Raw genomic sequence first — 12,650 nt, 5'->3', positions numbered from 1 at the left:
TATATAATACTGTATAATATATACTACTGTTGGTAAGGTATATACTACTGTATAATATATACTACTGTATAATATATACTACTGTATAATATATACTACTGTTGGGTAAGGTATATACTACTGTATAATATATACTACTGTTGGTAAGGTATATACTACTGTATAATATATACTACTGTTGGTAAGGTATATAATACTATAAGGTATATACTACTGTATAATATATACTACTGTTGGTAAGGTATATAATACTGTATAATATATACTACTGTATAATATATACTACTGTATAATATATACTACTGTTGGTAAGGTATATACTACTGTATAATATATACTACTGTATAATATATACTACTGTATAATATATACTACTGTTGGTAAGGTATATACTACTGTATAATATATACTACTGTATAATATATACTACTGTTGGTAAGGTATATACTACTGTATAATATATACTACTGTATAATATATACTACTGTATAAATATATACTACTGTATAATATATACTACTGTTGGTAAGGTATATACTACTGTATAATATATACTACTGTATAATATATACTACTGTATAATATATACTACTGTATAATATATACTACTGTATAATATATACTACTGTTGGTAAGGTATATACTACTGTATAATATATACTACTGTTGGTAAGGTATATACTACTGTATAATATATACTACTGTATAATATATACTACTGTTGGTAAGGTATATAATACTGTATAATATATACTACTGTATAATATATACTACTGTAAGGTATATAATACTGTATAATATATAAGTATAATATATACTACTGTATAATATATACTACTGTATAATATATACTACTGTTGGTAAGGTATATACTACTGTATAATATATACTACTGTATAATATATACTACTGTATAATATATACTACTGTATAATATATACTACTGTATAATATATACTACTGTACTGTTGGAAGGTATATACTACTGTATAATATATACTGCTGTTGGTAAGGTATATACTACTGTATAATATATACTACTGTTGGTAAGGTATATAATACTGTATAATATATACTACTGTTGGTAAGGTATATACTACTGTATAATATATACTACTGTTGGTAAGGTATATACTACTGTATAATATATACTACTGTTGGTAAGGTATATACTACTGTATAATATATACTACTGTATAATATATACTACTGTTGTTGGTAAGGTATATACTACTGTATAATATATACTACTGTATAATATATACTACTGTATAATATATACTACTGTATAATATATACTACTGTATAATATATACTACTGTTGGTAAGGTATATACTACTGTATAATATATACTACTGTATAATATATACTGCTGTTGGTAAGGTATATACTACTGTATAATATATACTACTGTTGGTAAGGTATATACTACTGTATAATATATACTACTGTTGGTAAGGTATATACTACTGTATAATATATACTACTGTATAATATATACTACTGTATAATATATACTACTGTATAATATATACTACTGTATAATATATACTACTGTTGGTAAGGTATATACTACTGTATAATATATACTACTGTTGGGAAGGTATATACTACTGTATAATATATACTACTGTTGGTAAGGTATATACTACTGTATAATATATACTACTGTATAATATATACTACTGTATAATATATACTACTGTATAATATATACTGCTGTATAATATATACTACTGTATAATATATACTACTGTATAATATATACTACTGTATAATATATACTACTGTTGGTAAGGTATATACTACTGTATAATATATACTACTGTTGGTAAGGTATATAATACTGTATAATATATACTACTGTATAATATATACTACTGTTGGTAAGGTATATACTACTGTATAATATATACTACTGTATAATATATACTACTGTATAATATATACTACTGTATAATATATACTACTGTATAATATATACTACTGTTGGTAAGGTATATACTACTGTATAATATATACTACTGTTGGTAAGGTATATAATACTGTATAATATATACTACTGTATAATATATACTACTGTTGGTAAGGTATATAATACTGTATAATATATACTACTGTATAATATATACTACTGTATAATATATACTACTGTATAATATATACTACTGTATATACTGTATATATATACTACTATATACTACTGTATAATATATACTACTGTTGGTAAGGTATATACTACTGTATAATATATACTACTGTATAATATATACTACTGTTGGTAAGGTATATAATACTGTATAATATATACTACTGTATAATATATACTACTGTATAATATATACTACTGTATAATATATACTACTGTTGGTAAGGTATATAATACTGTATAATATATACTACTGTATAATATATACTACTGTTGGTAAGGTATATAATACTGTATAATATATACTACTGTATAATATATACTACTGTATAATATATACTACTGTATAATATATACTACTGTTGGTAAGGTATATAATACTGTATAATATATACTACTGTATAATATATACTGCTGTATAATATATACTACTGTATAATATATACTACTGTATAATATATACTACTGTTGGTAAGGTATATACTACTGTATAATATATACTACTGTATAATATATACTACTGTATAATATATACTACTGTTGGTAAGGTATATACTACTGTATAATATATACTACTGTTGGTAAGGTATATACTACTGTATAATATATACTACTGTTGGTAAGGTATATACTACTGTATAATATATACTACTGTTGGTAAGGTATATACTACTGCATAATATATACTACTGTTGGTAAGGTATATACTGCTGTATAATATATACTACTGTATAATATATACTACTGTTGGTAAGGTATATACTACTGTATAATATATACTACTGTATAATATATACTACTGTATAATATATACTACTGTATAATATATACTACTGTTGGTAAGGTATATACTACTGTATAATATATACTACTGTATAATATATACTACTGTATAATATATACTACTGTATAATATATACTACTGTTGGTAAGGTATATACTACTGTATAATATATACTACTGTTGGTAAGGTATATACTAATGTATAATATATAATACTGTATAATATATACTACTGTATAATATATACTACTGTATAATATATACTACTGTTGGTAAGGTATATACTACTGTTGGTAAGGTATATACTACTGTATAATATATACTACTGTATAATATATACTACTGTATAATATATACTACTGTATAATATATACTACTGTTGGTAAGGTATATACTACTGTATAATATATACTACTGTTGGTAAGGTATATACTACTGTATAATATATACTACTGTATAATATATACTACTGTTGGTAAGGTATATACTACTGTATAATATATACTACTGTATAATATATACTACTGTATAATATATACTGCTGTTGGTAAGGTATATAATACTGTATAATATATACTACTGTTGGGAAGGTATATAATACTGTATAATATATACTACTGTATAATATATACTACTGTTGGGAAGGTATATACTACTGTATAATATATACTACTGTTGGTAAGGTATATAATACTGTATAATATATACTACTGTATAATATATACTACTGTTGGGAAGGTATATACTACTGTATAATATATACTACTGTTGGTAAGGTATATAATACTGTATAATATATACTACTGTATAATATATACTACTGTATAATATATACTACTGTATAATATATACTACTGTTGGTAAGGTATATAATACTGTATAATATATACTACTGTATAATATATACTACTGTATAATATATACTACTGTTGGTAAGGTATATACTACTGTATAATATATACTACTGTTGGGAAGGTATATACTACTGTATAATATATACTACTGTTGGTAAGGTATATAATACTGTATAATATATACTACTGTATAATATATACTACTGTATAATATATACTACTGTTGGGAAGGTATATACTACTGTATAATATATACTACTGTTGGTAAGGTATATAATACTGTATAATATATACTACTGTATAATATATACTACTGTATAATATATACTACTGTTGGTAAGGTATATACTACTGTATAATATATACTACTGTTGGGAAGTTATATAATACTGTATAATATATACTACTGTTGGTAAGGTATATAATACTGTATAATATATACTACTGTTGGGAAGGTATATACTACTGTATAATATATACTACTGTTGGTAAGGTATATAATACTGTATAATATATACTACTGTTGGTAAGGTATATACTACTGTATAATATATACTACTGTTGGTAAGGTATATACTACTGTATAATATATACTACTGTTGGTAAGGTATATACTACTGTATAATATATACTACTGTTGGTAAGGTATATACTACTGTATAATATATACTACTGTTGGTAAGGTATATAATACTGTATAATATATACTACTGTATAATATATACTACTGTATAATATATACTACTGTATAATATATACTACTGTATAATATATACTACTGTTGGTAAGGTATATAATACTGTATAATATATACTACTGTATAATATATACTACTGTATAATATATACTACTGTATAATATATACTGCTGTTGGTAAGGTATATACTACTGTTGGTAAGGTATATACTACTGTATAATATATACTACTGTATAATATATACTACTGTTGGTAAGGTATATACTACTGTATAATATATACTACTGTATAATATATACTACTGTATAATATATACTACTGTATAATATATACTACTGTATAATATATACTACTGTTGGTAAGGTATATACTACTGTATAATATATACTACTGTTGGGAAGGTATATACTACTGTATAATATATACTACTGTTGGTAAGGTATATACTACTGTATAATATATACTACTGTATAATATATACTACTGTATAATATATACTACTGTATAATATATACTGCTGTATAATATATACTACTGTATAATATATACTACTGTATAATATATACTACTGTATAATATATACTGCTGTTGGGAAGGTATATACTACTGTATAATATATACTACTGTATAATATATACTACTGTATAATATATACTACTGTTGGTAAGGTATATACTACTGTATAATATATACTACTGTTGGTAAGGTATATACTACTGTATAATATATACTACTGTTGGTAAGGTATATACTACTGTATAATATATACTACTGTTGGTAAGGTATATACTACTGTATAATATATACTACTGTTGGTAAGGTATATAATACTGTATAATATATACTACTGTATAATATATACTACTGTATAATATATACTACTGTTGGTAAGGTATATACTACTGTATAATATATACTACTGTTGTAAGGTATATACTACTGTTGGTAAGGTATATACTACTGTATAATATATACTGCTGTTGGTAAGGTATATACTACTGTATAATATATACTACTGTATAATATATACTACTGTTGGTAAGGTATATACTACTGTATAATATATACTACTGTTGGTAAGGTATATAATACTGTATAATATATACTACTGTTGGTAAGGTATATACTACTGTATAATATATACTACTGTTGGTAAGGTATATACTACTGTATAATATATACTACTGTTGGTAAGGTATATACTACTGTATAATATATACTACTGTTGGTAAGGTATATACTACTGTATAATATATACTACTGTATAATATATACTACTGTTGGGAAGGTATATACTACTGTATAATATATACTACTGTTGGTAAGGTATATAATACTGTATAATATATACTACTGTTGGTAAGGTATATACTACTGTATAATATATACTACTGTTGGTAAGGTATATACTACTGTATAATATATACTACTGTTGGTAAGGTATATACTACTGTATAATATATACTACTGTTGGTAAGGTATATACTACTGTATAATATATACTACTGTTGGTAAGGTATATAATACTGTATAATATATACTACTGTATAATATATACTACTGTATAATATATACTACTGTATAATATATACTACTGTTGGTAAGGTATATAATACTGTATAATATATACTACTGTTGGTAAGGTATATAATACTGTATAATATATACTACTGTTGGTAAGGTATATAATACTGTATAATATATACTACTGTATAATATATACTGCTGTTGGTAAGGTATATACTACTGTATAATATATACTACTGTATAATATATACTACTGTATAATATATACTACTGTATAATATATACTACTGTTGGTAAGGTATATACTACTGTATAATATATACTACTGTATAATATATACTACTGTATAATATATACTACTGTATAATATATACTACTGTTGGTAAGGTATATACTACTGTATAATATATACTACTGTATAATATATACTACTGTTGGTAAGGTATATACTACTGTATAATATATACTACTGTTGGGAAGGTATATACTACTGTATAATATATACTACTGTTTGTAAGGTATATAATACTGTATAATATATACTACTGTATAATATATACTACTGTATAATATATACTACTGTATAATATATACTACTGTATAATATATACTGCTGTTGGTAAGGTATATACTACTGTATAATATATACTACTGTATAATATATACTACTGTATAATATATACTACTGTTGGTAAGGTATATACTACTGTATAATATATACTACTGTATAATATATACTACTGTATAATATATACTACTGTATAATATATACTACTGTTGGTAAGGTATATACTACTGTATAATATATACTACTGTTGGGAAGGTATATACTACTGTATAATATATACTACTGTTGGTAAGGTATATAATACTGTATAATATATACTACTGTTGGTAAGGTATATACTACTGTATAATATATACTACTGTTGGTAAGGTATATACTACTGTATAATATATACTACTGTTGGTAAGGTATATAATACTGTATAATATATACTACTGTATAATATATACTACTGTATAATATATACTACTGTATAATATATACTACTGTATAATATATACTACTGTTGGTAAGGTATATAATACTGTATAATATATACTACTGTATAATATATACTACTGTATAATATATACTACTGTTGGTAAGGTATATACTACTGTATAATATATACTACTGTTGGGAAGGTATATACTACTGTATAATATATACTACTGTTGGTAAGGTATATAATACTGTATAATATATACTACTGTATAATATATACTACTGTATAATATATACTACTGTTGGGAAGGTATATACTACTGTATAATATATACTACTGTTGGTAAGGTATATAATACTGTATAATATATACTACTGTATAATATATACTACTGTATAATATATACTACTGTTGGTAAGGTATATACTACTGTATAATATATACTACTGTTGGGAAGTTATATAATACTGTATAATATATACTACTGTTGGTAAGGTATATAATACTGTATAATATATACTACTGTTGGGAAGGTATATACTACTGTATAATATATACTACTGTTGGTAAGGTATATAATACTGTATAATATATACTACTGTTGGTAAGGTATATACTACTGTATAATATATACTACTGTTGGTAAGGTATATACTACTGTATAATATATACTACTGTTGGTAAGGTATATACTACTGTATAATATATACTACTGTTGGTAAGGTATATAATACTGTATAATATATACTACTGTTGGTAAGGTATATACTACTGTATAATATATACTACTGTTGGTAAGGTATATAATACTGTATAATATATACTACTGTTGGTAAGGTATATACTACTGTATAATATATACTACTGTTGGTAAGGTATATACTACTGTATAATATATACTACTGTTGGTAAGGTATATACTACTGTATAATATATACTACTGTTGGTAAGGTATATACTACTGTATAATATATACTACTGTTGGTAAGGTATATACTACTGTATAATATATACTACTGTTGGTAAGGTATATACTACTGTATAATATATACTACTGTTGGTAAGGTATATACTACTGTATAATATATACTACTGTTGGTAAGGTATATAATACTGTATAATATATACTACTGTATAATATATACTACTGTATAACATATACTGCTGTTGGTAAGGTATATACTACTGTATAATATATACTACTGTTGGTAAGGTATATACTACTGTTGGTAAGGTATATACTACTGTATAATATATACTACTGTTGGTAAGGTATATAATACTGTATAATATATACTACTGTATAATATATACTGCTGTTGGGAAGGTATATACTACTGTATAATATATACTACTGTATAATATATACTACTGTATAATATATACTACTGTATAATATATACTACTGTATAATATATACTACTGTTGGGAAGGTATATACTACTGTATAATATATACTACTGTATAATATATACTACTGTATAATATATACTACTGTTGGTAAGGTATATACTACTGTATAATATATACTACTGTATAATATATACTACTGTATAATATATACTACTGTATAATATATACTACTGTTGGTAAGGTATATACTACTGTATAATATATACTACTGTATAATATATACTACTGTATAATATATACTACTGTATAATATATACTACTGTTGGTAAGGTATATAATACTGTATAATATATACTACTGTATAATATATACTACTGTATAATATATACTACTGTTGGTAAGGTATATACTACTGTATAATATATACTACTGTTGGGAAGGTATATACTACTGTATAATATATACTACTGTTGGTAAGGTATATAATACTGTATAATATATACTACTGTATAATATATACTACTGTATAATATATACTACTGTTGGGAAGGTATATACTACTGTATAATATATACTACTGTTGGTAAGGTATATAATACTGTATAATATATACTACTGTATAATATATACTACTGTATAATATATACTACTGTTGGTAAGGTATATACTACTGTATAATATATACTACTGTTGGGAAGTTATATAATACTGTATAATATATACTACTGTTGGTAAGGTATATAATACTGTATAATATATACTACTGTTGGGAAGGTATATACTACTGTATAATATATACTACTGTTGGTAAGGTATATAATACTGTATAATATATACTACTGTTGGTAAGGTATATACTACTGTATAATATATACTACTGTTGGTAAGGTATATACTACTGTATAATATATACTACTGTTGGTAAGGTATATACTACTGTATAATATATACTACTGTTGGTAAGGTATATAATACTGTATAATATATACTACTGTTGGTAAGGTATATACTACTGTATAATATATACTACTGTTGGTAAGGTATATAATACTGTATAATATATACTACTGTTGGTAAGGTATATACTACTGTATAATATATACTACTGTTGGTAAGGTATATACTACTGTATAATATATACTACTGTTGGTAAGGTATATACTACTGTATAATATATACTACTGTTGGTAAGGTATATACTACTGTATAATATATACTACTGTTGGTAAGGTATATACTACTGTATAATATATACTACTGTTGGTAAGGTATATACTACTGTATAATATATACTACTGTTGGTAAGGTATATACTACTGTATAATATATACTACTGTTGGTAAGGTATATAATACTGTATAATATATACTACTGTATAATATATACTACTGTATAATATATACTGCTGTTGGTAAGGTATATACTACTGTATAATATATACTACTGTTGGTAAGGTATATACTACTGTTGGTAAGGTATATACTACTGTATAATATATACTACTGTTGGTAAGGTATATAATACTGTATAATATATACTACTGTATAATATATACTGCTGTTGGGAAGGTATATACTACTGTATAATATATACTACTGTATAATATATACTACTGTATAATATATACTACTGTTGGGAAGGTATATACTACTGTATAATATATACTACTGTATAATATATACTACTGTATAATATATACTACTGTTGGTAAGGTATATACTACTGTATAATATATACTACTGTATAATATATACTACTGTATAATATATACTACTGTATAATATATACTACTGTTGGTAAGGTATATACTACTGTATAATATATACTACTGTATAATATATACTACTGTATAATATATACTACTGTTGGTAAGGTATATACTACTGTATAATATATACTACTGTATAATATATACTACTGTATAATATATACTACTGTATAATATATACTACTGTATAATATATACTACTGTTGGTTAGGTATATACTACTGTATAATATATACTACTGTATAATATATACTACTGTATAATATATACTACTGTTGGTAAGGTATATACTACTGTATAATATATACTACTGTATAATATATACTACTGTATAATATATACTACTGTATAATATATACTACTGTTGGTAAGGTATATACTACTGTATAATATATACTACTGTATAATATATACTACTGTATAATATATACTACTGTTGGTAAGGTATATACTACTGTATAATATATACTACTGTATAATATATACTACTGTATAATATATACTACTGTATAATATATACTGCTGTTGGGAAGGTATATACTACTGTATAATATATAATACTGTTGGTAAGGTATATACTACTGTATAATATATACTACTGTATAATATATACTACTGTATAATATATACTACTGTATAATATATACTACTGTATAATATATACTACTGTTGGTAAGGTATATAATACTGTATAATATATACTACTGTTGGTAAGGTATATACTACTGTATAATATATACTACTGTATAATATATACTACTGTATAATATATAATACTGTATGATATATACTACTGTTGGTAAGGTATATAATACTGTATAATATATACTACTGTATAATATATACTACTGTATAATATATACTACTGTATAATATATACTACTGTTGGTAAGGTATATAATACTGTATAATATATACTACTGTTGGTAAGGTATATACTACTGTATAATATATACTACTGTATAATATATACTACTGTATAATATATACTACTGTTGGTAAGGTATATAATACTGTATAATATATACTACTGTATAATATATACTACTGTATAATATATACTACTGTATAATATATACTGCTGTTGGTAAGGTATATACTACTGTATAATATATACTACTGTATAATATATACTACTGTATAATATATACTACTGTATAATATATAATGCTGTATAATATATACTACTGTATAATATATACTACTGTATAATATATACTACTGTTGGTAAGGTATATACTACTGTATAATATATACTACTGTTGGGAAGGTATATACTAATGTATAATATATACTACTGTATAATATATACTACTGTATAATATATACTACTGTATAATATATACTACTGTATAATATATACTACTGTATAATATATAATACTGTATAATATATACTACTGTATAATATATACTACTGTTGGTAAGGTATATAATACTGTATAATATATACTGCTGTATAATATATACTACTGTATAATATATACTACTGTATAATATATACTACTGTATAATATATAATACTGTATAATATATACTACTGTTGGTAAGGTATATACTACTGTATAATATATACTACTGTATAATATATACTACTGTATAATATATACTACTGTTGGTAAGGTATATACTACTGTATAATATATACTACTGTTGGGAAGGTATATACTACTGTATAATATATACTACTGTTGGTAAGGTATATAATACTGTATAATATATACTACTGTTGGTAAGGTATATACTACTGTATAATATATACTACTGTTGGTAAGGTATATACTACTGTATAATATATACTGCTGTATAATATATACTACTGTATAATATATACTACTGTATAATATATACTACTGTATAATATATACTACTGTATAATATATACTACTGTATAATATATACTACTGTTGGGAAGGTATATACTACTGTATAATATATACTACTGTATAATATATACTACTGTATAATATATACTACTGTATAATATATACTACTGTATAATATATACTACTGTTGGTAAGGTATATACTACTGTATAATATATACTACTGTTGGTAAGGTATATAATACTGTATAATATATACTACTGTTGGTAAGGTATATACTACTGTATAATATATACTACTGTTGGTAAGGTATATAATACTGTATAATATATACTACTGTTGGTAAGGTATATACTACTGTATAATATATACTACTGTTGGTAAGGTATATAATACTGTTGGTAAGGTATATACTACTGTATAATATATACTGCTGTATAATATATACTACTGTATAATATATACTACTGTATAATATATACTACTGTTGGTAAGGTATATACTACTGTATAATATATACTACTGTTGGTAAGGTATATACTACTGTATAATATATACTACTGTTGGTAAGGTATATACTACTGTATAATATATACTACTGTATAATATATACTACTGTATAATATATACTACTGTATAATATATACTACTGTTGGTAAGGTATATACTACTGTATAATATATACTACTGTATAATATATA

Source organism: Oncorhynchus clarkii, chromosome 19 (assembly GCF_045791955.1).
Source record: "Oncorhynchus clarkii lewisi isolate Uvic-CL-2024 chromosome 19, UVic_Ocla_1.0, whole genome shotgun sequence".
NCBI classification, from domain to species: Eukaryota; Metazoa; Chordata; class Actinopteri; order Salmoniformes; family Salmonidae; genus Oncorhynchus; species Oncorhynchus clarkii.
This window is presented reverse-complemented; position numbering follows the sequence as displayed.